At 39.1% G+C, this 24,811-nt stretch overlaps 1 long non-coding RNA gene across 1 annotated transcript; it reads right to left on the bottom strand.

Moving 5' to 3' along the window:
• Nucleotides 1-1,080: 1,080 nt before the first annotated feature.
• On the bottom strand, nt 1,081-8,098 carry LOC131280440 (uncharacterized). Its single transcript, XR_009188035.1, has 2 exons — nt 7,799-8,098; nt 1,081-3,538 (listed from the first exon to the last, which is right to left on the bottom strand). It is a non-coding gene; the product is annotated as an uncharacterized lncRNA (long non-coding RNA).
• Nucleotides 8,099-24,811: the final 16,713 nt, after the last annotated feature.

Genomic DNA, 24,811 nt, shown 5'->3' on the forward strand with positions numbered 1-24,811 from the left:
AGCTTGGTTGGGGATTAGTTTGCCGTTCTTTTTCTAGTTCCTCCAGGTGTGCAGTTAAATCTTCAATTTTACCTCTTTCTTCTTTTTTAATGTGAGCATTGAGGGCAATAAATTTCTCTCTCAGCACTGCCTTTGCAGTGTCCCATAGGTTTTGATATGCTGTGTTCTCACTTTTCATTCATCTCAAAATATTCACTGAATTCTCTTGCAATTTCTTCTTTGCCCCACTGATTGTTAAAGAGTGTCTTGTTTAATCTCCATATATTTATGAATTTTCTCTTTTTCTGTCCATTATTGATTTCCAGCTTCATTCTGTTATGATCAAGGAAAGTGTTTTGTATAATTTCAATCATTTTAAATTGATTGAGACTGGGTCTTGTGACCCAGCATGTGGTCTATCTTGGAAAAGAATCCAAGAACAGTTGAAAAGAATGTATATCCTGCTCTTTTGGGGTGCAATGCTCTATTGATGTCTGTTAGGTCTAGTTCATATATCATATTATTCAAGTTCTGTTTCTTTATTCTCTGTCCAGATGTTTTATCCATTACTGGGAGTGGTGTGTTGAAGTCTCCAACTACTATTGTAGAAACATTTACTTCTCCCTTCAGCTTTGCCAATGTGTGCCTCATGTATCTTGGGGCACTGAAGTTAGATACATAAATATTTAGAATAGTTATTTCTTGTTGAGTTGCCCCTTTTATTAATATATGATGAACTTCTTCATCCCTTATAAGAGTTTTACATTTAAAATCTATTTTGTCAGATAGTAGTGTTGCTACTGCAGCTCTTTTTTTATGGCTGTTGGCATGGAATATCTTTTTCCAACCCTTCACTTAAAACCTGTTTGTGTCCTTACATCTGAGGTGAGTCTCTTGTAGATAACATAGAGATGGCTCATATTTTTTAATCCATTCTGTCTGTGTCTTTTGATGGGGGAGTTCAAGCCATTAACATTCAATGTTATAACTGTAAAGGCATTACTTACTTCATCTGCCCAAGCCGGCGGGGGTGAGTCCAGGGACCTGTGGGAAGAAGCAGGGTGGGGCAGGAGTCGAGAGAAGAATGGAGGCAAGACAGGGTTCTGATCAAGCCTCATTTATTGGGGGTAAAACACGGGAATTTATAGGGAGGGAAGGGAACGTGTACATAGGTGATAGGCTGGTCTTGTGGGTGGCAGACGTCCAAGGAGGGGATTGGCCGACAGTTCGCGTTGGGTCTGCGGAGTCTCGCGCCTTGCGCATTCGTATTGCTGTGGTCACCTGAGTAGTGGCGGGAGGGGGGAACAAAGAAGCAGGGAGAAGAATAAGGAAATGACAGGGCAGATTTGTGAACTCCGCCATGTTGTGAGAGACTGTAGATAGGTCTCACAGCGGGTGGCTCCCTACAGGTCCCCCTTTTCTGTTTAATGTGTTATGAATTGAAGAAAGGAACAGCCAGCGGTGGCTCATGATAGAGCTGGGCTTATTTTCAGTAGTGGCATGCAGCTGCAAGGTGCTCCCATGCTGAAAGGGGGGCTGTGCCTGTCTTAGGTCGGGGCTGCACCCAGTAAGTGATTCGTCTTATCCGGCATGCAATCAATCTTACCCGTCATTGGGAATCATGGCAGCAAAAGGTCACGTCCCTGTCTTAGGTTGACTGATGGGTCAGCCCAGTTGCCCATCATTGGCTAACCAGTCCAGCGCCTCAGCGACAGATGGCTTGCAATTACAGCAAGCTATAATAGGGAGCCCTCATAGACCATGTATGACAAGCATGATTTACTGAGATTGGTGGGTGTGGTCACACCCGCCCTGGTCTTTTTTGGCCAGGGTGTGCATTGCTCATTTGAGCCGCTAGATCTTTGCCGAAGCCATTCAGTGATATAGATTAAACAGAGAAGGTTAAGCCATGATAAGGGAGGTGGTGACTGTAAGGGGAAAACAGGCAAAGAAGTGCTATTAGGGTACAGGATAGCAAATGAGGCAACATAAGAAATTTGCATTTTCAAAGGTTGGTTGTTCGTATTTCGGTCCAGAGAGGTTGGTACTGACGAACAGCGGCAAGATACATCACGTGGGCCGAGATTTGCTTCATTCTTTCTTGGAGAAATTTAAGGAGGCAAGGTGCAAATACACAGATTATTAGGAGAGCGATTAGGGGGCTGAGGAGGGGACCTAGCCAGGTCACGAGAGGGGAAGTGAGCCAGGCGGATAAGGAGGAGGCAGATTGGGAGGGCAGTATTCCTTCCCGCAATTCTCGCAACTTCTTAATATTTTGCTCAACAATACCAGATTCATTTATATAGTAGCAGCATTCCTCTTGGAGAAAGAGGCAGGATCCCCCCTTTTTAGCTCTGAGTAAGTTTAAGGCCCTACGGTTTTGTAAGGCTACTTGGGCGAGGGATGTTAGTTGCCGCTGCAGAGAGTCACGGGACTGTGCACTGGATTCTAGGCTAATTTGTCGTTGTTGTTTAAAGTATTGCAAGCTGATGAGGCCATGACCAAGAGCACCACCTGCTGTGGCAGCTGCAGCGACTGAACCTGTGAGGCTAATTTTTTACCAATAGAGGGAGGAAGGCGGCTCTCTTTGACACAGATGGGGATAGTAAAAGTTTTAGTTTGCCTTCTCCATAGTATGTTAGTTGTGGGGTAATGGCTACTAGGATGCAAGGCCTCATTTTTATAGAACAGAGCATTTTTGGGTTATAGTTAATTTTCCAACCACAAACATATAAGGATCTCTTACACATGCCTGAAGATGATGAATTTGATTTAAATGCAGATATTGACCATTCTTACTATTATTTCCAATCCATTCTATAGTAGGAGCCATTCCCAGAAAAACTTTCCACAAATTCTTATGTTTATGTATAGATGTAATATTACACCATGGAGAAGGGATCCATTTCCCTTTCTGTTTCCAAATATAATTTTTAGTAAAAATTATTTTTTGTTGTCCTTTACTATTTAGACCATGACAAATAAATCTGTCATTATATTCAATGGGACTCCCCATAGGGGCACTTTCCCACACTCTTCCACAGGAATCATTAAAAAATGACAGATCCTCTTCTTATATGGCACTCTTGTCATCCTTCTTTATCCCTACTGTCTTTTTGCGGACAATCATAAGTAGGATTTTTGGTCATGAATAAATTGGAAGAGGGAAATAAAGTCACAATAAACTGAGTATTATTATTTTTAAAGATAATTATGGCCCCATTTTTAACCTACATACAGAAAGGATGGTTCTAATGCATAAGGGTTGATAATCAAATGGTAATATGAGATTATCAATTCTTTTTTTTATAGGGTTTAATTGGCAATCAATTATCAATTGGTTTAAGGAATATATGGGTTTTATTCAGATATATATGAAAGAATGAATCTTTCCAGGTTAACACTCTAAGTAATGGGGGGTTATATAGGCCTAATAAGTGTAATTACTGGCAGCTTCCTTATTACTTACGATCACCATCATCAGAAGTTGTAGAAGACTCCATCTCTTCATTCTTGGGTTTAATCCTTTTTGCAGATAACTAAATTTGTTCTCCATTTTCTGAAATGATAAGAGCATAGCCTCACCCCCTTACTTTAATCTTGCCTTTTTCCATTCATTGCTTAAAATATCTTTCTAGAATATTGGTTGATTTTCATTCTTTGCGTCCACTGTAGATGTTTGACATTTTTCAAAGTGACATTTCACAGGTGTTAATGAATTATAAACATTAAGAAAAATTAGAGTAAATAAAGCTTTTGCTAATTAATCTTTTGGTGTTATAATACCATCATCTCCCCCTTTTTTGTTTTAAAATCATAGTTTTTAGGGTATGATGACTGCATTCAACTATGGCTTGACCTGTAGGATTATAAGGAATGCTGGTAACATGTTCAATACCATATTTTAAACAAAGATTCAAAGGATTTACTAATGTAAGAAGGTCCACTATCAGTTTCAATTTTCAGAGGGCATCCCATCACAGCAAAAGCAGACCAGAGGTGTGAGTGAACATGATGAAACCATTCCCCGCTTTGAGCAGCAGCCCACATAAAATGAGAATAAGTGTCAATACAAACATGAACATATTATAATTTACCAAAGGATGGTATGTGAGTAACATCCATCTGTCATAATTGATTAGGAGCCAGGCCTCTGGGATTAGTCCCAGCCTGAAAAGGCACTGTAGTTAAGGGTCCACTGGTGGGACAGGTACAAATAATTTCTTGAGCTTGATGTTTTGTTAATTGAGGAAATTTATGTCTAAGTCCCTTAGTATTAATATGAGTTAATGTATGATATTTAATGGCATCCTGCAAACATCCTACTAATAAACCAGCCCTTGCATTATTTGCTGTCATAGGACCAGGCAAAGAGGTATGAAAGCGTATATGAGTAATGTAAATAGGATGCTGTTTTAACCTAATAAGATGTTGCAAATCAGCGAAAAGTTGAGATAACTCATCAGTAGCAAAGATATGAGCTGTTTTAATATGCTTGACAGTAAGACTTACATATTTAGAGTCAGAGACAATGTTCAAGGGCTCTTAAAACATTTGTAAAACTTTAATGACGGCTGAAAGCTCTGTGCATTGAGCAGACGAATAAGGAGTTGGCTAAACCTGTACTTTTTGAGAAGTGACATATGCTGCTTTTCCATTACTATTACTATCAGTAAATACTGTACAAGATGGTTGGGCTATGCACATAGCCTTGAAAAGCACTGCAAAAGTATATTGTTGGGTTTTTTATAGATAGAGGAATGCAGCTGGCTTGATTTGTCTAAGAAGACACTAAAGAAAGTCTTAGCAAGTTTTAAAACAAAGTGATAGCAATACAGCTGGACTTCAACTTTTTGCAACAAACTAGCAGTGTTTGGGATTGCTGCATACTATGTTGTTACTTTAATCTATGATAAGAGGTTGTTTCTGTGACACATACTCTTTTATAATAATTAAAACCATGAATAACCACACTGTACTTCTCTTTAATATTATGCTGAAATATTGGTAACTTTATACACTTTTAAGCATTTATAGAAACCTTTTATTCATACAACTTTAATTAATAGAGGGTTTAAGGGAAGAAAAACTTGTTAATTTTATAACACTGTAAAATACCTTTTTTTAACTTATAACATATTAAATGAACTTAATTATTTTATTTAATTTTTCCTTTAAGGTAAAAGAAAAAATCTCTTATAATTAGTTTGGAATAAAAGGCCACTGTTCAGGATTAGGTTTTGAGAAAGCAGTTTTGAACATTATGTTCCTTTAAAAGAGATAAAAGTTTCCTTCTTGGAACACTGAGGAAACGATAAGCACAAGAAGCAGAAGAAGCTATTTTAATAAGACAGACTTTCTTTGTATACTGACTATTGAGGATAAGAACTTTTACCAAAACAGATTAATGATGAGAGGCCTTGAGAAAGAATAAAAATTTTTAACTTTGCATCAGCATACTACTTTATACTAAAGCCTTTAAAATTTTATAGATAGACCCATTAAATTTTATTTAACTTTAACTGTAAAAATTCCTTTTCCACCAACCTTCTGCAGTTTCAGTATTCAGTCAGTTTTTGTCCCACACTCTACTCTTTCCAATAGTCAATAATTTTATCTCAGGACAAAATCATCTTCTTTTTCCTTAATAATAAAAACACATTCCATATAGCCTACATACAAAGTTATCAAGCAAACCTTTTATAACATAATACTGTGAACACTAAACAAGCTTGTTAAAATAATGAACTTTTTTTTTTTAAATACTTAGTAACATGCAATATCAGAAATAATTTTCTAGAAGCAAGTTGGCAGGGGAGGCTGGTTGCTGCCAATCTTTCCTGTTATAAAATTACCTTTTATTATTATTATTATATTATTATTATTATTAATTCAGGTTTGTTTAATAATGACCTTTTGGAATTAGCCACTTAAACACTTTAATGTAAACAATGCTTCATAAGACCTTTTATAATTATTTATAACCATATAGACTATAACTATATCATTTTAAGACAAATTTTATCTTTTACAGAACACATTCCCTTACTTAAAGTTATCACAATACCTTCTACAACTTGCCACATGCAAATTAAGTTTCAAGAGTTTATGAAAATTAGCCATCCTACTTTAGGACAAAATACATCTTTTTGCAAAACTTATTAAATTTCAGTTAGCATTTTCACAAACTTTTAACCAAATATTCATTTAAGTTTTGCATCCTTCATATTATTCTGTGAAGAAAGATAAGTTATTCATTTCAATCTAGGCAAGAAAAACCTTTTATGAAGACTTACAGTTAATTTTGTTAATCAAGACTTACAATTTTTATTATTGTAGATATCTTATTAACATTTAAACTTATGTAGTAATATAATAAACTTAAGTATTAATATAAGCACTTATTTAATTTTTGGCCATTTGAATAGAGCTCTTTTATAAATTTTTATTAATTTATATTACCATCTGGAGGTATCAAAATATACAGACATTGAACGAACAGACAAACACAGAACAATCACAACACAGTAACAGAAACATACAGTTTACAATTAACTCATAATTCTTACTTTCTTGGTATAGCTGCTTTTAAGTTTTCCATTATATGACATTTTAAATATTTACAATTAACTCATAATTCTTACTTTCTTGGTTTTCTTGGTATAGATGCTTTTAAGTTCTCCATTATATGGCATTTTAAATATTTACAATTAACTCATAATTCTTACTTTCTTGGTATAGCTGCTTTTAAGTTCTCCATTATATGACATTTTAAATATAACTTCTTAAGATTTCTTCCAGAATCCATGTTGCCTGTAACATGCAAGCTTGTACTTGGAAACATTGTTATTAGTTTAGTTATGGTTAAGCATTGTTCAAAGTGGGGGGGGGGGGGACAGCTAGCCTGAACTTTTGGAAGGGTTTATTGCTCCTCACTTTTTAAAGCACTTGGGGGAATGACTGTTATTCCGTTAGTAATGTTGTGGGTGCCTACACTGTTGGCTTTATTATAATAGAGAGCTTTCTAGGTCATAAAATGTTCAGGAGTTAAAATAGGAAGGGCTAGATTTTTCTAATCAGTAGGTGTATTGTGAGCATGAGAAATGCTGTTTAATAACACGTGAGCACAGGGGCTATTAAGACTATATTCTTGAACAGATTTATGAAGGTGGGTAATGGTTTTATGATACCAAGGAGCCTAAAAGGGAGGAGAATCTCATTGTGGTAATTTACTGGAAAGAAGTGAAGAGGAGTGAATGGGTGGTGATTAAGGACAATTGCAGTAAGTGGAGCTGAAAGAGGAGGTGTAGAAGGAACGGCAGTGAAAGAGTTAATAAGCGGAGCTGAAAAGGGAGGTGTAGTAGGCGTGGCAGTGAGAGAGTTAGGCTCTGGCGGTTTTAGCCAGTGTCTAGCGGGAGATAATGAGTTATTTGATTGTGTAAAGGAGCCGGAGCTTGGGAAGCAGGGGGAGTACTTTTTGAGGGTGTAGTCTTAGATTTTGGACGTAAGTTTGAGTTATTTTCTTCATTGTCAGAAGGGGAATTTTCGGAGCGGCTAGAAGGTCTTGCAGCCTGAAGAAAAGGAAGTGAGGGCTGAGGGCAGAGGGCTTCATTATCTTGTATAGGAGGGGAAAGAGAAAGCGGCAGACTAAGAACCTTCTTGGGGGAACCAGGGACAAATTTCTTCAAGGAAAGCAAAAAATTTAGAAAGTTCTTTAACATGAACCTTTACTCCTCTCGTCTTAAGCGGGCCTGTAGGCTGGATAGGAAAAGGGAACTATTACTAGAGGAGCCCTGCCCCATTGTAGCTGATCACTTACCAAGACGTCTTCTAGGGAATAGGCAGTTCCCTGAAGGTCTCCTCCGCCCAAGCTGAAAGCTCAGGTCTTCCGCCCAAGCTGAAGGCTCAGGTTTTCCGCCCAAGAATTCTCAGGTCTTCCTTATTTACAAAAACCACCTGCGCAGGTTTTCCTTTTGTGTATCGGCTTGCTTCCTCCCCTGGGTCCTGCCTACAACGGTGGGCGCCACTTGCCCGAGCCAGCGGGGGCGAGTCCAGGGACCTGTGGGAAGAAGCAGGGTGGGGCAGGAGTCGAGAGAAGAATGGAGGTAAGACAGGGTTCTGATCAAGCCTCGTTTATTGGGGATAAAACACGGGAATTTATAGGGAGGGAAGGGAACGTGTACATAGGTGATAGGCTGGTCTTGTGGGTGGCAGACGTCCAAGGAGGGGATTGGCCGACAGTTCGTGTCGGGTCTGCGGAGTTTCATGCCTCGCGCATGCGTATTGCTGTGGTCACCTGAGTAGTGGCGGGAGGGAGGAACAAAGAAGCAGGGAGGAGAAGAATAAGGAAATGACAGGGCAGATTTGTGAACTCCGCCATGTTGTGAGAGGCTGTAGATAGGTCTCACAGCGGGTGGCTCCCTACATTCATCCATTTTGACCTTTGACTTTCTGTTGTTATATCATACTATAGTCTGTCTTTTTACACTTTCTGATATTCTTCACTTCTACACTTTTCTTCAAGTCTTTTACCCTTGTTTTTTCCTTTCAGGCTGCAGCACTCTCTTTAGTATCTCTTCTAATTCAGTCTTTTGGTAACATATCTATCAGTTTTTGTTTCTCTGTGAAGACTTTGAACTCCCCTTCATTTTTGAAGGACAACTTTGCTGGATATAGAATTCTTAGCTGGCAGTTTTTCTTTTTCAATACCGTAAACACATCATACCACTTTACTCTCTCCTCCATGGTTTCGGATGAGAGGTCGGCACTTAATCTTATCGAGGTTCTCTTATATGTGATGCTTTACTTTTTTCTTGCTGCTTTCAAAATCTTCTCTTTATCTCTGATATTTGTCATTTTGAATAGTAGGTATCTCAGGGTATGTCTTTTCATGTTTATTCTATTAGGTGCGTATTGTCCTTCTGGTATATTGATGTCTTTCATATGGGTAGGGAAGTTCTCAGTCATTATCTCCTCAAATATTCTTTCTGCCCCTTTTCCATTTTTTTCTCCTTCTGGGATGTCAATAATGCATATATTTTTGCATTCCACATTGTCATTCAATTCCCTGAGAACCTGTTCCATTTTTTCCATTCTCTCCTCTTTCTTTTGTCTTGTCTTTTCCAATTCAGATGTTCTGTCTTCAAATTCTAGGAAGTGAATGTGGCTCAAGCAATTGGGCTCCCACCTACCATATAGGAGATCCAGGGTTTGATACCCAGGACCTCCTGGTGAAGGCATGCTGGCCCGTGTGATGAGCTGGGCCACACAGAGCACTGGCCCACGTGGATAGCTGGCCTGCATGGAGTGCTGGCCCATGCAGGACTGCCGGCCCACATGGAGAGCTGGTGCAGCAAGATGACACAACAAAAAGAAACAGATGAGAGACTGTAAAAGATGCAGAAGACCAGGGAACTGAGGTGGCACAAGAGAATGATCACCTCTCTCCCACTCCAGAAGGTCCCAGGATCGGTTCCTGGAGGTGCCTAATGAGAACACAAAGCAGACACAGAAGAACACATGGTGAGTGGAAACAGAGAGCAGGCAATGGAGGGAGGGGGAGATAAATAAATAAATAAATAATCATTAATTCTGTTCAAATTTGCTCTTATGTACCTCTAATGCATTTTTAATCTTACCCATCCTGTCTTTCATTCCCATAAGGACTGTTACTTTTCTTTGCAGACTTTTAATTGTTTTTTATGCTCACCCAGTGTCTTCTTAATATCCTTTATCTCTTCAGTCATCTTTTATTTCAATTCTTTAAAATGATTTAGGAGAGTTGTGTGATTATCATTGATTAATTGTCTTAAATCTTGAATCTTTTCAGGATATTTGTTTTGTTGCTTTGGCTCAGCCATCTCTTCTGTTTCCTAGTATGGCTTGTAGTTTCTTGCTGATGTCTAAGCATCTAATATGTTGGTGAATTTACTCTGATGACCAAGGTTCTCTCTCTTGCCTATTATTTTTTTTTTTATGGCTCTTTTGTATTTGGTTCAACTTATCCTAAGTCTTTAAAATTGCCCAGCTTAAGTTATAAAATCATGCCAGGGACTCACTAATGGGGTGCAGACTTTGTCCCAGGGGTGGGGTAAATAGAGCTCTAAAAGCAGTTTCTGTCCATGTAGTTTCCAGACCAGCAAGCAGATGGTACTCCCTGGTGCACTTTTCCAGGGAGGTATTCTCTCTAGGATTTCTTTTGTTTTCCTCTGGCCAGGGCTGTGAATCAAAGTGGGCTCCACTGGCTGTATTTACTGAAGAAAAGCCCCCTAACTCCCCCTCCCTTTTTCCTTGTAACAGCTGTCTAGAAGGAATAGTCTGCTCCCCTTTCACTCAGCTGAAATAAGCCAGGGGTTTTACCCCCACTGAATATCTCAGAGGCAGGGAAGGGTAGCCCTTCAGGCAGCTGGGAAGTTTAGTAACTCACAGTTTGTTGTTTCAGCTTCTTCCTCTCTCTTGGACACAGTTTTAGAACACTGCAAATATTACTCGTGAGAATATTCTAACAGCCACATGGGCCATTGTCTTTGGATCTAACTGAAAAAAAAGAATTGCAGAAAGATCTACCAGCTGTTTTTTGATTCATCATTCCCACTGTATTTCTGAGTCTTTCCTCTTGAACATTCTATTTATTGCTTGGAAATATTTTTCTTTCTTGATCTGGCTTGCCTACTTTTTAGGTTTCATATTTTTTAATGTGCTTTTTTCCTGTTCTTCATTTTCAATAGCACTCATTTTCTTGACCATGATAAACCTAATTATTTTGCAGGAATTTACTTGGTTTTCATTCTCTCTAAACAGGCTTTTTTATACACAAAGAAATGTAATCAATTAGGGTATCAGTTTCAAAATTTATGAAACTTGGATTTTTTTCTCCCTCGGTCTTTTCTTTCTAGTGACAGGTCATTCCTTCAAGTGTTAATAATCTGTAAATTAGAGGTGAAATGGATATATCCATTTCTTTCATTGGATACAACTGTGGCTGAGACCCAGGCCTGTCTCCCACTAGTCAACCTCAGACTTTTGATTTCCTTTACCTCAGTTATTTATCCAATTAAAAACAAAGTTGTAGTCTTTAAAGTCGTACAAACTAATTTGACCCAAATATAATATAAAGCTTTTTTCCCAAGGAATATAAGGGGCATGAGTGCCCATACCTTGTACTGCAATTGAGGTTTCGGATTCATTACACCTTTACACCTTCTTCAATTTTCATATCTCTCTGTAGATCCTTTTGACAATGTTTACCTAGAATTCCTTACAATTTATGTGTGGAGATTACAAACAGTGGAAACCCAATTAATCCTGAGCTTTGAGAGAGAAAAGGACACCCATTCATTCAACTGATAGTTCATGCACAGGTTACCATTCATGTATTTTCCTCAGAGAAAGAAATGGGAGATGAGACAGTTCATAAATACTTCTTTGCTTCTGCTAAGTCCAATTAAGGATCATATAGCTAAAGGCAGGCAAATGAAACATCATTAAAAATTACCTCTCTAATTTTCTAGATAAGTCCAAATTATCAAAGGCTTTCTCTTATCAGCTTATAAATCACTAAAAATCATTTTCTTAATGCCGTACTCCTGATGGCCATAATTATATTGAAAAGTCAGAAATTTTTATTTATTTTTTTTTGTTTTATTATTAAAGAAGCTTTAAATTACATAAATGTTACCTCAAAAATATAGGGCTTCCCATATATCCTACCCCTTTCCCTCCCACACTTTTCCCTTTCATTAGTATGGTACATTTGTTACAATTGAAAAAATACTGAAGCATTGCTGCTAACCATGGTCTATAGTTTACATTATTATTTACACTTTGTCCCACACAACTTTATAGGTTTTGACAAAATGGATAATGGCTTGTATCCATCATTACAGTGTTATACAGAATAATTCCAATGTCCCCCAAAATGCTCCATGTTACTCCTATTCTTCCCTCTCTTTCCCCTCAGAATCACTGGTGACCACTGCCCTTAAATCAATGTTACTGGTCCTCCATTACTAGAATAATAATAAGAAGTCTACTTTATTCCATAGTTGCATTCATCCCTTATGTTTGTTCATTCCTCAGTCTTGAGGATTTGGGGATGGTGATGAGCCCTCTGTTTCTGATTGAGAGAGGGCTTAGATCCCATGGGGCAGATGGATGGAATTGTCTTGCTTGCAGTTGTAGATATGCTCCGTTTTTTGGGACAGGCATAGTCCAGCTTCATCCTTCTATTAGTTTTCCTGGGCAAATCTGATGAACTGGAGAGGAGGTATTGGCTGCAACTCTGCTGAGATTCAGGGCTTGTATTAGTCAAGGTTCTCCGGGGAAAAAGAATCAACAAAAGATATCTGTCAATAGTATGAGATTTTATAAGAGTCTCTCATATGACTATGGGGATGCACAAGTCCAGGTTCTGCAGGCAAACTGCAAACCAGGGGCTCCAATGAAAGTCCAATGAAGGTCCTTGATGAGTTTCTGGGAGATATTGGCTGTCCAAAGACAAGCTGGGAAATTCTCTCTGAATACCGAAATCACTTCCCTTTTTAAGGTATGTAACTGATGGGATAAAATGTCACTTATTCTCATTGTTGATGGCAAGCTCCCTGATTGATATAGATGTAATCCAGCTATCACCAGGAATCTCCCTGGTGATTAAAGTCCATAAATGTTCTTGCATTACAATTAGCCCAATGGTTGCTTGACCAAACAACTGGGTACAATTACCTGGCCAAGTTGATACATTAGCCTAACCAACAAGGTCCACCCCTTGTCAACTTGGCAACCATAGACATTTGCTTAGTCACTAAGTAAAAACAATATCAGACATGCATATATACATGTATTTCTGCCTAACAATGTTCAACTGTCCTGTATACAAACAGAAATGCATTAATTCCCTACATAATAGGGTGCAAGTACTTGGGTAATATTCACTCTTAAACTTGACATCCTTAAATGTTATGATATGAAACTAACACAACTTGTCATAAGATAATAATGGAAAAGTTTGGGGAAGAAAACAAAGAAATTCATTTTGTGTACATATACAATCATACCCACAACAAAACAAGGAAGAAAGATTCATTACTATTACAGTCCTCATTTCTGTAATTGGTCATATGGTTGAAGTTCATATCTATCACTACCTTCTTCCATTACCCATTTCATGTTCCTGTTACCCTCAGCAAGCAATTCAGCTGGCCATGGTTCTTTGCCTGGTGGGGTGACCCAAATATTCATTCTTGAAGATTCTGGGCCACTGTTAGTCCTGCTTGGTTTGGGCTGTTTCAATTTTCCATTGATTTTAATCACAAGACATGGCAGTACTAGGAGAAACCAGAGAAGCTCTCCTGTATTCCAGGCAAAAGCTTCTTTATTCTCATTATATAGATGCATTCTTATTTCCCCTTGATAGTCAGGATTAATCATCCTAGTCAGTACAGTAATTCCCTTTTTGCCTATTGATTTATAGGTAAGAGGAGCCTAAAGTGGCAGTCTTAACTTGCAATTCAATGGAATCATTGTTGTATTCCCTGGTAGTAGCATGCCTCCTTTGGGACTAAAATCTGTAGACTAGTAGAGTTCAGGATTGCAGGGACAAGAAGCAAAAATTTTCCTAGTGGGTCACTAGGGGTAATAGTGAGTGGTGCCACTCCCTTTTCCACCCCTTAATTCTTGAACCCAAGAATCCTGGTTATGGGAGAAACAGCACCATAGAGTGGATGCTAATTTAAAACATATACAACCTCCTGAAGAACATTGTCCCAGCCCTGTGAGGTATTGCCACATAGTTGGCACATAATTGAGTTTCAAAAGGTTATTCCACTGTTGTATTAATTCAGCTGCTTCAGGGTGATGGGGACCCTGGTAAGAGCAGTGAACTCCATGGGCATGTGCCCACTCCTGCACATCATTTGCTGTGAAATCAGTTCCTTGATCAAAAGTAATGCTGTGTGGAATGCCATGGCTGTAGATAAGACATTTGGTAAGACCCTGGATGGTACTTTTGGGAGAAGCATTGCATGAAGGAAATGCAAACCCATATCCAGAGTATGTGTCTATTCCAGTTAAAAATCACTGCCCCTTCCATGGTGGAAGTGGTCCAATGTAGTCAACCTGCCACCAGGTAGCAGGCTGGTCACCTCGAAGAATGGTGCCATACTGGGGACGGAGTATAGGTTTCTGTTGCTAGCAGATTGGGCCCTCAGGAGTGGTTGTAGCCAAGTCAGCCTTGGTAAGAGAAAGTCCATGTTGCTGAGCCCATGCATAACCTCCATCCCTACCTCCATGGTCATTTTGTGCATGAGTCCATTGGACAATGACAGGAGTGCCTGGGGAAAGAAGCTGAGCACTCGCCACAGAGCAGGTCATCTTGTCCACTTCATTATTAAAATCTTCCTCTGTTGAGGTCACCCTCTGGTGAGCGTTCTTGTGGGACACAAATATTTTCCTATTTTTTGCCCACTCAGAAAGATCCATCCACATACCTCTTCCCCAGACAACCTTGTCACCAATTTTTCAATCATGTTCCTTTCAAGGTCCCAACCATCCAGCCAAACACTTGACAACAGCCCATGAATCAATGTACAAATGCACCTCCAGCCATTTCTTCTTCCAAACAAAATGAACAACCAGGTGCACTGCTTGAAGTTCTGCCCACTGGGGGGATTTACCCTCCCCACTATTCTTCAGGGATGTCCCAGAAAAGGGCTGCAGTGCTGTGGCTGTCCACTTTTGGGTGGTACCTGTGTATTATGCAGAACTATCTGTAAACCAGGCCCAATTTTTCTCATCCTCAGTCAGCTGATTGTAAGGGACTCCCAAGAGGCCAAAGCTGTGGGCTGGAATAAAGAAGTGTCCTGAATGACATTGCAATGAAAGATACAGGCCATTATATATCCTGCCAAAACCTACAGAATTGAATGGGAGAAAATGTAAACTACAATATATGGAATACAATATATGGAATACAATATATGGAATATGGAATACTATACTCCATCCTTAGTGGCAAAGCTCCAAAATGTGTTCATCAATTGCAATGAATGTACCACAGTAATGAAAAAAGTTGCTACTGTGGGGAAAAGTGGGAGGTGTGGGGAGTGGGGCATATGGGAATCCCTTGAAATTTTTTATGTAACATTATATGTAATCTATATCTATTAAAAAAATTTTAAAGTATTTTGAAAACAAAAAATAGAAGGTAATATGGCAGAGGTGGTGACCATGGGCATTTGAGCTACTTCCTCATGTTACTTACTTGTGCCTTCAGGACCTGCTCAAGCCCCATCTCGTATATACCACTTCCACTTTATTATGGAGTGCTGCTGTGCATGCCCAACTTTATGGTTTGGTGGGTCAGACAAAATCCAGCTCATGATAGGCAACTCAGGTCTCATGGTAACTTGATGGCCCACGGTTAAGCATTCAATCTTTACTAAGGCCCAGTAGCAGGCCAAAAGTTGTTTCTCAAAAGAAGAATAGTTATCTGCAGAAGATGGCAGGACTTTGCTCCAAAATCCTAAGGTCTGTGTTGTGATTCTCCTACAGGGGCCTCCCAAAGGGGCCTGCATCTCTACTTGCCAGTGAAACTTCCGGCACCACTGGAGCTGCTGGATCACATGCCCAAGCGGTAGTGCAGCTTGCACAGCAGCTTAGATGTGTCGCAGAGCCTCCTCTTGTTTCCATCTCCAATCAAAACGAGCAGCTTTTCTGGTCACTCAGTAAATAAGCGAAGGTAGCACACCCAAATAAGGAATGTGTTGTCTCCGAAATCCAAAGAGACCAGCTAAGTGTTGTGCCCCTTTTTTGGTCACAGGAAGCGTCAGAGGCTACAGCTTATTCTTCACCTTAGAAGGGATATCTCAACACGCCCCACACCACTTGACACCTAGAAACTTCACTGAGGTGGAAGGCCCCTGTATTTTTTTTTTAATTGGAGTATATCATTCGTACATGAACATGCATAAACAGTAAGTATATAGTAAAGATTGTGAACTTACAAAATAAACAACATAACATCACACAGGGATCTCATACATCACCCCCCCCACCACCAACTCTTTGCTTTGTTGTGAAACATTTGTTATAAACTATGCAAAAGAATCATCAACATGGAGGTGTATGGCCCCTGTATTTTTGTTGAACTTAGCTCCCATCCTTTCTCATGCAAATGCCTTACCAATAAGTTTAGAGTCTTTGTTATTTCTTGCTCACTAGGTTCAATCAACATGATATCATCAATATAATGGACCAGTGTGATGGCTTGTGGGAAGGAGACACAATCAAGTTCCCTACAGACAATATTATGACATAGGGCTGGAGAGCTGATATATCCCTAAGGCAGAACAGTGAAGGTATACTGCTGGTCTTGCCAGCTGAACTGTTTCTGGTTGTCCTTACTAATGGCAATTGCATTTGCCAGGTGAACAGGTGCATAGCAGGTACCAAAGGATGTGTTGATTTGCTCAAGCAATGATGCCACATCTGGGACAGCAGCTGCAATTGGAGTGACCACTTACTTAGGTTACAATAATCTACTGTCATCTTCCAAGATCCATCTGTTTTCTGCATGGGCCAAACAGGAGAGTTGAATGGTGATATGGTGGGAATTCACCATCCCTGCATCCTTCAGATCCTTGATGGTGGCACTAATCTCTACAATCCCTCCAGGGATCCAGTATTGCTCTTGATTTACTATTTTACTAGATAGAGGCAGTTCTAGTGGCTTCCATTTGGCCTTTCCAACCATAACAGCCCTCATGCCACAAGTCAGGGATCCAATGTGGGGATTCTGCCAGTTACTGAGTATGTCTGCTCCAATTATGCATTCTGGAATTGGGGGGATGAGCACTGAATGGGTCCAGGAATCCACTGGACCCACTGTGAGACAAATCTGAGCTAAAACTCCATCAATCACTTGACCTCCACAAGCCCCTACTCTGACTGATAGATGACAGTGACATTTTGGGTCTACTGGAATTAATGCCCCTTCTGAGCCAGTGTCTAATAATCCCCAAAATATCTGATCATTTCCCTCTTCCCAATGCACAGTTACTGTGGTAAAAGGCAGTAAGTCTCCTTGGGGAAAGGTGGGTAGAAGATTAACAGCATAAATTTTTGACAGTTTAACATATCCCACTCTTGGTACCAAGCTGTATTAGTCAGGATTCTTTAGGGAAACAAAATCAACAGGAGATATCTGTCAATAGTATGAGATTTTATAAGAGTCTCTCACATGACTGTGGGGATGCACAAGTCTAGGTTCCACAGGCAAGCTGCAAACCAGGGGCTCCAATGAAAGTCCAATGAAGATCCTTGATGAGTTTCCAGGAGACTTTGGCTGCCCAAAGATGAGCTGGGAAATTCTATCTGAATGCTGAAATCACTTTCCCTTTTAAGCATATAATTGATTGGGTAAAATGTCACTCATTGCTTGACAGCAATCTCCCTGATTGATGTAGATATAATCAGCTATCTATGCAGTAAACTCAATGGTGACTAAAGTCCACAAATGTCCTTTCATTACAATTAGCCTAGTGCTTGCTTGACCAAACAACTGGGCACAGTTACCTGGCCAAGTCAACACATTAGCCTAATCAACAAAGGGTTCAACCAGCATATGAAGAGCTGGAAGATTAAGTCTCTGAAAAACAGGTTTAATTGGTATAGTGCTAATTATAGGTTTGAATAAATGGAGCATAAGAACCATGTGTAGGAAAATTATAAATGAGTCTAACTCCCATGTACTGTGGGGATAAACTGTCATATAATCCAAGGTAAGGCACAATGGCAGGATGCCAAATTCTTGGGGTTGTCAGCCATCTCTATAGTGTCTAGATGTCTCTAGAGCCCTCAGAGTCCCTTCCTCCTTGAGACACTGTTTACTGTGGCAGCCAGTGAGATCCTCTTGAGATGTGCATAAGTGTAATCTCTGGAACAACCTCCTGACTCACTTTGAAATCACTTAGCCTTAAAAACTCATTTGTATTTACTATTTCACCCTTTTGGTCAAGGTTGTTTTCTAAATGCATTGCTAGTTGGCACTTGGTAATAAGCCCATGATACCAGGGAGGCTCATCCCCAGGAGCCATATCCCATGCTGGGGTGGGGAGGGAAATAGTGTGTTCATGTGCTGAGCTTAGCTAAGAGAGAAGCTACATTTGTGCAACAAGAAACCTTTTAGGAGGTAACTATTAGGCAATATATAACATTAGGTTAAGTTTCAGTTTCACAAGAACAAGATTCAAAAGTACAAGCATCAATATCAAGGGTCTGGCATATTGGTCTGTCCTTTTTCATTAGGTACTGTCCATGTACTCTAGGGATTCTTGCCATTCTATTAGAGAATGTATCAGGATCTCCAGTATTCTTTCTGTTACTGTGTGAGTCTCCACCCACCGGGACCACACCCCGTGACCACTGGAACACATTCATATGCCATAGAGCCAAGCCCCAGGTTCACCCCTCCCCAAAATCCCCCAACATTGACACCCCACACCAGTGAGCCACTCCTGCCACAGGTGCTACCCTTTGAAAAGTCAACAATTTTAAGTCATGAGAAATTTAAACAGAACTTTCAAAATAAAATGTACCTTAGATATCGATAACTTACTCACAAATGAATAAATTGAGACACAGACTTTTCAGAGATCGCACAGTCAATGGCAGATATCAAATTCAAACATAGATCTCTAAAATCTTAGCAGTGTTCATATTCACCAAGCTTCCTTTGGTACAAGTTGTCTGTCTCTATGTTTTACACTTAAGAAAGCATGAAGATGGTGATACACAGGAAAATTATAACTACTGTAGCTTATGGATGATAATTAACAGTAATAGTGTCATATTATATTTTGCAGCCATGGCAGAAAGGTATTATATCAGTTCTAAGGGACTTAAATTGGGGGGGGGGGGGTTACAAAAGGGTATGGGATTTTTCCTTTTGGAGTAATCAAAATGTTCTAAATTTTGCTGAGATGATGACATCACAACTCTGTGATGAAACTGGGACTCACTAAGTGTACACTGAACAGATTGTACAAAGCTTGGGACCATATAACACAGGGAATCCAGTGGTGAAGATGGACTATGGTTAGGATAAATATGAAGGGAAGCAGACTTGGCTCAACTGATGCAGCATCCACCTACCATATGGGAGGCCCAAGGTTCAAACTCAGGGCCTCCTGATGCATGGGGTGAGCTGGCCCATGCACAATGCTGATGTGTGAAGGGTTTTTGATTTTGGAGCTTTGATGTTGGAGTTTGATGCTGAAGCCTTAAGCTGGAGCCCTGAGAAGAGAAGAACCCTAAGCCTGGAAGGAAGCAAGCCCTGGAAAGAGAGGAACCCAGGAAGCCTGAACCCTCACAGATATTGGCAGCTATCTTGCTCCAACATGTGAAAATAGACTTTGATGAGAGAAATAACTTATGCTTTATGGGCTGGTATCTGTATGCTCCAACCCCAAATAAATACCCTTTATTTAAAAAAATGCTGATGGGAACAAATAGTGCTATGCCACACAGGGCGTAGGGGAGCCCCACATGCAAGGAGTGTGCCCCCTCAAGGAGAGTGGCCCTGCACGAAAAAAGCGCAGCCTGCCCAGGAGTGGTTGCACACATACGGAAAGCTGACGTGGCAAAATGACACAACAAAAAAGAGACACAGATTCCCGGTGCCACTGACAAGAATGCATTCAGACACAGAAGAACACACAGTGAATGGACACAGAGAACAGACAATGGGGGGGGGGATAAATAAAAAAATTTTTTAATCTTTAAACAAAAAATATGAGAATAATCTCATGAATGACAACAAATATATAATACTAATATAGGGTATTAATAATTGAGAGGGTTGGGAAAATATATCTAATGTAAGATATGGTTATAATTAGTAGTAATATTTTGATGATGCTCTTTTATAGTTTGTAACAAAAGTTTCACAACAATGGAAGGTGCTGGTGGTGAGACGTATGGGAACTTTGCTTGATGATATGCTTGTTTCTTTTGTAAATTCACGACTTTTACTATATACTTACTATATATGTTCATGTATGGATGATATATTTCACTAAAATTTTACTTTAAAAAAAGAAAGCCTGAAGACATAGTGAGGAAAAATAACTCCAAATAGCTATTTAGTCACAGGTTTTATGAATTTTGTTAGAGTTGAAATACTCAACAAAAATAAGAAACACAATTCTGTTATAATTATAGTTACATTTGTAACTGTAAGTTAAATGGCTTAAATAATCTTAAGTATCATTTCTTAATATTTAACGGTTTTCAAAGTTGAAAAAACCTAAAATTAAGTGTGTCAATCTTCAACTTCTTTGACTACCTCTGTTCTCTAAAATTGCAAATTACAAAATTTCTTTCCCATTACCCGAAATAGATTAACTCAAATATTGCCTTGTGTTAATGATCACTCCATAAATATTCATTATCTATAAATATTCATGCATTATACAATATGTATCTCTTTTTTCAAGTCAACAGTTCTCCTTTGGTAGGTGTTTTTTTTTTTCTAGTACAAGGAAAATATCAATTATGCTGGGGTTTGTACTGAGCAAACACATTGTAGAAAAATTATTTTTCCCCACTATATTTCTACAATTTTGCCTGGCTGCTGTTTTGGTTTATTCTTAGAACCACAGGATTAAATTCTAATGTTTATGGCCTTTTCATTCTATTTTTCTATACTGCTCATAATTCCTTCTAATCGTTTCTGCTATGGCAGTTTTCCCAAATGTTATAATACCTGCTCCAACATTCAGGCATTATGTTTGTAACTATAATATTCCACCAGGTTGGCACATTGATGGTGCTTCATCAAGCCTGAGTTTTCTCAGTGGTCCTTCTTTTAGTCTCACAGACGCTAACACAAAGCACTACTTCTTGCTAAACTATTGATTCTGTACAAACAGTCTACTCTAAACCTCCTGCTCTATGAGACTGTCTTAGTTTGCCACAAGGATGACATGCAAAGTACCAGAAATGGATTGGCTTTTATAATGGGAATTTTATCTTAGGGGAAAAGCATACAGTTCTGAGACCAGGAAGAGTCCAAATACAAACATCGATAGAGATGTTTTCTCACCAAAGTAGCTGCTGGTATTCCTGGCATTCTGCCATGTGATGATCAGGCATGTGACAGGGCTCATCACCTCAACCTTGAGCTGCTCTGTGGGCCTAGCCTCTTGGGGCCTTCATGGTTAAGTTTGGCTACAAGCTATCCTGGCGTCCTCTCTCACATAGCAGGGTCAAAGATGGTAGCTTCCTTTCTCTCCATGTGTCTCTCTCTGCCTCTGTTTATATCAGATTCAGCAAGAGGGCAGAGATGCAAGCCCTCTGACTGAGGCCAAACGAAAGCCATCTAATCAGGTGATATATTCAAGATCCTTTCAAAGGATTTAATGCTATCAAAGGGACTCACACCCACAGCAATGGGTTAATTCAAAAAATATAATCTCTTTTTGGGATTCACCAAATTCAAACTATGATAACAATACTACTCTTTTGTCAGAAAGAAAATTTTAAACATGATCAAAAGATGACTATTTTCATTTGCCTTTCAAACTTATACCTAAGAGAATAAAAACTATAGTATTAATTATCATTAAAAACTTTCTAAATCTCTAAACCAAGGTCCACCAAATAAAGGGAAAACATTACAGATATTTTTAAATCAAAATCAGGGCAAAAGTTCTTCTAGAAGAATATCTACTAAGCCAAGAGACTCAACAAATATCTCAGATTTGACTTAGGAAATTTGACTCAAAAATATCAACAGAAAAACCACTGAAGTATTTAAGTTTAATGTTTCAATAAAGACCTTAACACATAGAAAATATTAATAGCAACCTCTATCCTCTGGTTTATTGGACTTCACCTGGCCAGGTAACAGGGAGATGAAGAAGGTCAACCACCACACCAGGGAGCCAAGAATGCCTACAACTGCAGGCAGGAGAACTGCATCCATCATCCATGTGGAATCTAAGCCCCCTCTCGATATAGAGGTGGAGTGGACATCCTGTGGAGGCAAAGAATATGGATTGGAGTGCACTTACTGATATTCTACTATGGAACTATTGTGATTAACAATAGAAGAGGGAAGCAGATGTGGCTCAATTGATAGAGCATCTGCCTACCACATGGGAGGTCCAGGGTTCAAACCCTGGGCCTCCTTGACCCGTGTGGAGCTGGCCCATGCGCAGTGCTGATGTGCGCAAGGAGTGCCGTGCCACACAGGGGTGTCCCCGCATAGGGGAGCCCCACGCGCAAGGAGTGTGCCCCGTAAGGAGAGCCACCCTACGTGGAAAAAGCACAGCCTGCCCAGGAGTGGCGCTGCACACGTGAGAACTGATGCAGCAAGATGACACAACAACAACTAAAAGAGACACAGTTTCCCAGTGCTGCCAGAAAATGCAAGCAGATGCAGAAGAACACACAGCAAATGGACACGGAGAGCAGACAAGGGGGGGGGGCAAGGGAAGAGAAATAAAATAAATCTTTAAAAAAAAAAAACACACAATAGAAGAGATTGTAGCATTGATATGGAAAAAGTGGCCATGGTAGCTGCTGAGGGTAGGGAGAGGGAAGAAGAGATTTGATGTGGGGGCGTTTTCAGGACTTGGAGTTGTCCTGGGTGGTACTGCAGGGACAGATGCTGGACATTGTATGTCCCGCCATGGCCCACTGGGTGGACTGGGGGGAGTGTAAACTACAATGTAGACCATTATCCATGTGGTGCAGCAGTGCTCCAAAATGTAACACAAATGTAGTGAATGCCCATGATGATGGAAGAGGTTGTTGATGTGGGAGGAGTAGGGTGAGGGGGGTGGGCAGTATATGGTGAACTCATTTTTTTTAATGTAACATTTTTTTTAAAATAGAGGAAAAAAAGATTAACTTATAATTTCGAAAAATATATATTTCATAAACTACTAAAACCTACAGCTTACTTTTATTGCAGAGAGCCTAAACGAACTGTCACACTTGTCACTGCAGGGAAATTGTAGAATTACTCTGAGGAAAGAGGATGAATGGTCTAAAAATAGATAGCTGGGTGTTTCCCAAATTGCTACTCTCTCACCCTTCACATGGGATTCAAAGTGGCAGCTGCCATGAATGATATTCACGTGTCATTTTCAAATGCTAGTGTAACTCACTACATCTGATATTTTTACTGATTATGGAATTCTGGGGCTTTGCCCAAGGAGCACTAGAAAGGGAGGAGATTAGACCACAATGCTGAGTTTCTCACAGACTTTTGTCAGGAAGCTCAATATCCAGGGGGCTTTAGAAAGAAAAGAGCCATTCTGGAATATTCAACAGATTCAAAATATTGCTGAGGGACTGCTGGCCAAATTAAGGGAAATTAACATTATCAAGGTGATGATTATCATAATTTGAATCTGTACAATATGATTGAATGCAATCAATAAATGGCAGTGAAGTAAAATGCTTCCAATATTTTCTAGGGATCAAATGTCTTCAACTGAATAAATAACCACACATTAGGCTAACCAAACAATAATTATACAGTAGTTTATCATCATCTGCCTCTACTTTTCCAAATGTATTTAAGAAGAAAATACCAGAAAAAAAAGGATTTTTGATTAACCAACTAAACAAGCTTTAACAAAAATCACTGTCATTTAGGTAACAAAATCCAGCTGTCCTTCCTTCAGGACTGATTAAGTGATATCAACCCTCAATCCTCTCTAATGAGGCATTTATAAGTCTTAGCACCATTTAACTTCCTAAATTTGAAGGTTACAGAGATCTGTCAGGCTTCATCCTTAATTGAAGTAATATTTTCTATTTTGCCTTCAAAATGCTAAGAAAATGTCTTGACATTAAAAATTCATTGTCAGCGTAAGTTAACAGGGAACTTTATGAAAAAAACCAGTACAGTTCTCTCACTCATATAGGAAGAGAATTGCACACGAACCTTCAGGGAACTGTTTTAATAATTCATTTTTCTATTGTGTACCTTTTAAATTATTTAACTCCAAAAAAGCATGGCCCATTTCTGGACCACATTCATTCAACTCCATGTTTTTCATCTCCTCTTTTACAAAGTGATTGGAAGTCCATGAAATTTTTAACAATGATTATAACATATATGGAAAGATGTGACCATTTGCATTCCATCCCGCGCCTAATACTGACCACCTGGAAATGAATCAAAGGTTGAGCTACTGCTGTTCTGTTCTCATCATAGCTGATCAACTTAGAAGTCTGCTCATTTTCACCCTGAAACAAGCAATATGAAATTAGAGAATCAGGTGAAAGAATAAACATTTATTTTGAGTTTCTTAATCAGATGATGCTATAATTTCATAATAATATATAAATGTTTCATTTTAAGAGGTTAGATCAGTATCTACATGTGAGACCTGTTATGAGAGGTTTTCAGTTATTGTTCTGTATATATTTGTTGGGAACAAGATAAAACATTAGGTCATCTTTAAGGAAAGAAATTTTAAAAGGTCCTCCCCTCAGACCCACACTATGAAGGGCTAGATAAATCTTGAATGCTATTAAAGGTCATGTTATAATGCACACATAGACTTGAAATTATTTAAATTTATATGTCTTTAAAACAATTTTCAAACACTTTTTTCTCTTCTTTCTCCCTTGTGAAAATCACTGCTTTCATTAAGTACTAACCAAGTTGTACTTCAAGTAAGTAATACTTATAGATAATGCTGTCAAGATACAAGTCTTGGGTTATAAAATCACCTCTTTAGACCAACTTTCCAAACTTTTAAAAGTCACAAAATGCTATCATGTGTCTTATGTTTACAATCACTCCAACCCATGAAAA

The sequence above is a fragment of the Dasypus novemcinctus genome, chromosome 11 (genome assembly GCF_030445035.2).
Source record: "Dasypus novemcinctus isolate mDasNov1 chromosome 11, mDasNov1.1.hap2, whole genome shotgun sequence".
Classification (NCBI taxonomy): domain Eukaryota; kingdom Metazoa; phylum Chordata; class Mammalia; order Cingulata; family Dasypodidae; genus Dasypus; species Dasypus novemcinctus.